Genomic DNA, 6,000 nt, shown 5'->3' on the forward strand with positions numbered 1-6,000 from the left:
TTCTTGTCTCTACATTTTTAGAACAGTGCATGCTGCAAAGACATTGTCATGTTTTCCTCTCCATTTGAGGGTCTGTACCTGGAGTATTTATTATTCCCTCTGATAGGTTAGTTGCTGTTGTTGTGTGCTGCTTGAGTTCCTTGGTTTTTAAGGTAGAATATTTTATGGTCTTATTATGAGTATCTATTTCTGATTTGGTTTTAGAGTTGATGTCACATATCCTGGTTTTGCTGATCTCTGTTGTGGGTTCTCTATTGGTAGGATTCCTTAAGCATTTCTTGTAAGGTTGGTCTGGTTCACAAAGTCTCTTAATTTCTGTTTATCTGGCAATGCCTTGATTTCATCCTGATATTTCATGGATAATTTGGCTGGATATAGAATTCTTGGTTGGAAGCTTTTTTTTCCTTCAGAGTTTTATATATGCCATCCCATTGCCTTCTTGCCTGCATGGTTTCTGCTAAGTAATTCGCGCTCAGCCTGTTTGATTATTATAAGTAATATTTCTTTTTTCCCAGGCAGCTCCCAAAATGTTTCCTTTGTCTTTGGTTTTGGAAAGTTGATTATAATATGCCTCAGTGTTTTTCTTTTGGGATCTATGTTGTGTGGGGTTCTATGAGCTTCTTGGACAAATATCTTCTCTTCCTTCATGATATGGGGGAAGTTTTCTGTTAGCAGGTCTTCCACAATTTTCTTGGTGGTATTTTTCACCTCTTCTTGTTCTGGAATTCCAATGAGTCTTATATTGTTTCATCTCATGTCATCACATATAATTCTTAGGCTCTCTTCATTTCTCTTAAACCTTTGTTCTGATTTTCTTCACACAGGCTAGTGTCCAGGGATTTGTCTTCTAGTTGGGATATGCATTCTTCAGCCAGTTCTAAACTACTCTTTTGAGCTTCTACTGTGTTGTGTAGTTCTGTCATTTTGGTGTTCATGGTTTACATATCAATAGGAGCTCTGGTAGCATAGTGCCTAAGGCACTTGACTGCTCACCAGAAGGCTGGCGGTTCAAACCCACCAGCCACTCCTCAGAAGGAAGGTTGGGCAATTCTACTTCCGTAGTGATACTGCCTCAGAAACCCAAGGAGGGGTCGCTATGAGTCGGGGCCGACTCGATGGCAAAACAACAACAACAACAACAACAGACATCTTTACAGCTTTACAAGCCTGCAGCTCAATTTCAAGAAAAATTCCTGTTGTTAGGGTATCGCCACTTTCCGCCAGGCTCAGGCACATTCAAAGATCCTGCTTCTGAGGCCCCTCGGCGCCAAAAAGCTGATCCAAGGCAAATTCCCGGGTCCACACTCAGCCACAGATTCCTCTCTCTCCACCCCATCTGCCCACAGCGCCGGCCCAATCTGCCCAGACCGCAAACAGCTTGGGAGTTTGTCTGTGATACTGCCCACCTGTGGCACCAAAGATATGCGTGATTTCAGCTGCGCTGGAGTCGGGAGAGTGCCTGCTCGTAATCTGTGGTTCTGATATCAGTGACAAAAACAAGTACAGACCTCTCAATGCTTTCCAAGCTGACCCAAGCCCACTCAGTGACACGCTCATCCTCCTGGAGCACCAGTGAGCTCTCCGCTTGGGTTTCAGTGGTGCTGTGGGGGAAAAAACTCGACAAAGATGCAGAAGAACTTAACAATACAATCAACCAACTGGAACTCATAGACATATATAGAGCACTTCACCCAACAAAAACACAAATCACATTCTTTTCCAGTGCACATGGATCCTTCTCCAGAATAGACCATATACTAGGACATAAAACAAGCCTCAATAAATTCAAAAGCATTGAAATACTGCAAAGCATCTTCTCTGACCACAATGCTATAAAACTAGAAATTAATAATAGGAAGACCAAGGAAAAAGCATCAAACATATGGAAGTGGAGCAACCCTCTGCTTAAAAACTATTGGGCTACAGAAGGGATAAAAACTGAAATAAAAAACTCATATAAACTAATGAGAATGAAGATAGATCCTACAAAAACCTATGGGACACAGCAAAAGCAGTACTCAGAAGACAGTTTATAGGAATAAATGCATACATCAAAAAAGAGGAAAGAAACAAAATTAACACTCTAACTTATCAACTTCAACAACTAGAAATAGAACAAAAAAAGAAACCTATATATCTAGAAACAAGGAAATAATAAAGATCAGAGCAGAAATAAATGAAACAGAAAAAAAAAAAATAGAGAAAATTGACAAAACAAAGAGCTAGTTCTTCACAAAGATTAATAAAATCGATAAACCATTGGCAGAACTAACAAAAGAAAAAGACTCAAATCACAATAATTGTAAATGAAAATGTTATCATCACAATGGAACCAACTGAAATAAAAAAGATACTGACTGACAGAATATTATGAAAAACTGTACACCAATGGATTTGAGAACCTAGAAGAGATGGACAAGTTTCTAGAATCACAAGACTTACCTAAATTATCGCACTCAGAAATTGAAAACTTGAACAGACCCATAATAAGGGAAGAAACTGAACAGGTTCTGAAAAAAACTTCCCACAAAGAAAAACCCTGGCCCTGATGGCTTCACTGGAAAATTCCATCAAATATTCAGAGAAGAGTTGACACCTATGCTACTCAAGCTATTCTAGAACATAGAAAAAGATGGAGTACTCCCAAACTCATTTTATGAAGCAAGCATAACACTAATACCAAAACCAGAGAAAAACAACACTAGAATAGAAAACTATAGACCAATATCACTCATGAACATAGATGCAAAAATCTTTAACAAAATCCTGGCCAACAGAACCCAACAACATATCAAAAAATTAATACATCCAGACCAAGTGGGATTCATATCAGGTTTTCAAGGGTGGTTCAACATCAGAAAATCAATCAATGTAATCCACCACATAAACAAAACAAAGGAAAAAGACAATATAGTTATATCAATTGACACAGAAAAGACATTTGATAAAATCCAACATCCATTCCTGTTTAAAACTCTCAGTAAAATAGGGATAGAAGGGAAATTCCTCAACATAATAAAGGGTATATATGCAAAGCCAACAGCCAACATCATTATTAATGAAGAAAGACTCAAGGCATTCCCCTTATGAACGGGAACCAGACAGGGATGACCTCTATCATCACTTCTGTTTAACATTGTATTGGAAGTCCTGGCCAGAGCAATAAGGCAAGAAAGAAAAATAAAAGGCATACATATTGGCAAAGAGGAATTAAAACTATCTCTATTTGCAGATGATATGATCTTATACATAGAAAATCCAAGGAACTCCATAAAAAGACTACTGAAACTAATAGAGAGATTCAGCAAAGTGGCAGGATACAAGATCAACATACAAAAATCAGTTGGATTTCTCTACATCAGCAAGGATTCCTCTGATAAAGAAATAAGGGAAACCATACCATTCACTATAGCTACAAAAAAGATAAAATATCTAGGAATTAACCTCACCAGAGACACAAAAGACCTATACAGAGAAAACTATAAAACACTGCTACAAGAGACAACAAGGGTACTACATAAATGGAAGAACCTGCCTTGTTCATGGATAGGTAGACTAAACATTGTGAAAATGTCAATACTGCCTAAAGCAATCTATACATTTAATGCAATCCCAATACAGATTTCAACAAAATTTTTTAGGACATGGAAAAACTAATTACTAATTTCATATGGAGAGGAAACAGACCTTGAATAAGCAGAGCACTTCTCAAGAATAACAAATTGGGAGGTCTCACACTCCCAGATCTTAAGAACTACTATATAGCTTTCTCTTCTTCCTCTCTCTTCTTCCTCTTTCTCTTCTTCTTCCTCTTCTTTCCTTCCTTGGCACAGGTGCCCTTTCTCCTCTTTAATAAAAGCTCCTGTTGGGTACCCTGGTGTGTGGCATGGTCGTTGAGTGCCGACGGAGCTCTAACATTGGTGTCAGAAGCGGGATTGCTGGTGCCCCCAATTCCTCATCAGAGGGTTCAGAAACCCCAATTCCCCCGGCACTCCAACCTGCACCCCAGCACCCACGACCATCTTCCCTGGCGCCTTCCTAGCAAACAACATCGGTAAATCATCACCTTCGCCCCAGCCTGGGTAAGTCCTCTAACAACAGCTCGGGTATCTGAGTTCTAAGTCCTGGTAACTAGAAAAACAAGACTCCACTCCAGAGTGCAAACCGGGTACCAGGTTTTGTGTCTCCCCACCGTGAGTCCGGGATTCACCGGGACAAGTCCGGGACTTGGCCATTCCTCCCCCACCTGCTGCAGGGATGAATCAGAAGGTGGTGTGGCCCCCATTTTCAAGCCCTCTCCCCATGGTGGGGCACCTCCACGAGGAGCCTAGGCTTCCATACTTAGGACCGGGTCCTAAGCCGGGGCACACGATCTGTACCTTGAGAGACGTCTTAAGCTATAGACGCCATCCTTTGTCTTGCTTCTGGTCACCATGGGCTCCGGATCCTCTATACCCATAGACTATCCTCTGGGGTGTTTGTTACGGAACCTTGAAGGATTAGATTTAAAGCCCAAGTGTCTCATATGTTTGTCCACTCAAATTTGGCCCCAATATAAATTGGACAACCAAAACGTTTGGCTGCCTAATGGCTCATTTGAATCTGGTCTAATTCGAGACCTGTGTAACTTTTGTGAGTGCCAAGGAAAATGGTCGGAGATTCCATACATTCAAGGCTTTTCTTATCTCCGTAGTCAATCTTTCCTCTGCTCGCTAGCTAATCAACAATCCCCCCCAAAAAAAAACTGCTAGTAGCCTGATCTCTTTCCACCCCAGCACCCCTCCCCTTCGAGTCTGTCGGGCCATCTTGATCAGGCAGATGATCCTCCTCCTTATCAGGGAGAGCAACAAGCAGCTCCACCCCAGGTTCTAGTTCTTTACTCATCCCCCCCCAAGCCCACAGGAGCCTCCCACTCCCTCCCCTTCTCCTCCCTCCACCCCTCCCTGCACACCAACTCCACCCATCACTCGCCCCAAGGCCCATAAGTCATCTGACCCTGAAGTTTCTCAGTCTGCCTACACAATGGCACCCTTGCGAGAGGTTGCCAAAGCTGAGGGAATTGTTCAAGTCCATATCCCTTTTCCAATGGCTGTGCTGGCTCTCATTAGTCTAGGCTTGGATCTTTCACTTCTGACTCCACAACCTTTATCAAACAGTTTCAATTCCTGACACAATCATACCAGCTAACCTATTATGATATTTTTGTTGTTCTAACCAATTCACTTACCCCTGAGGAGAACAAAAGAGTGCTGGAGCAGGACCATGCCCATGCAGATCAAGAGCACCTCACAAACAGTCATCACCCAGCAGGCGCTGAACAGAAGATTTCAAAGAGCAGCTCGAGTAGACAAAACAAATTACTATAATGAAATGTGCAAAGACCTGGAGTTAGAAAACCAAAAGGTAAGAACATGGTTGGCACACTCTTTTTGGACTCCTTACGCTGGCTCCTACCATTCTTGGGCCCCCTAATCTCCATCATGTTGATTGCTACCATCACCCCCTATGTTCTCCATTTCATTCAATCACAGGTCTGCCAACTATCTACCCAAATTTCATGACAGACAGCAAACCAAATGATCCTTCAAGCCAAAGACCTGGAAGAGATTCCCTTGAGCTCATGGAGACCACCCAACTAATAAGATACCTTGGCCACCTAGGCTCCACTGTTTCCCTCTTCTCACTTCCCTCCCCTAATCGTTGCAACCCAGCCTGTCTTACAGGTCCCAGAACACCAGACGCCAAATATGTCCTACTGACCCTTGGGAGTTGACACTCTTAGAAGCTGCTTCTTCCAGGACCACTACATGCTACCAGTCACCAACCAGGCAAAAAAATAACAGCATCTCTGAAGTTGAAGCAAAAGAAAACTGGTTTTGGCACTACAAGAGACAAACTCGTCCATGGATAGACAGAAGGCCCTGCTTCGAAAGACTCCATGCCCCTCACCAGCAGGAAGCAGCTCCAGAAGATTGACCTTCACCCCTTTTCCCACAAAAG

The sequence above is a fragment of the Orycteropus afer genome, unplaced genomic scaffold, assembly GCF_000298275.1.
Source record: "Orycteropus afer afer isolate SDZICR_OR568_19922 unplaced genomic scaffold, OryAfe1.0 scaffold00108, whole genome shotgun sequence".
In the NCBI taxonomy this organism is placed as follows: Eukaryota; Metazoa; Chordata; class Mammalia; order Tubulidentata; family Orycteropodidae; genus Orycteropus; species Orycteropus afer.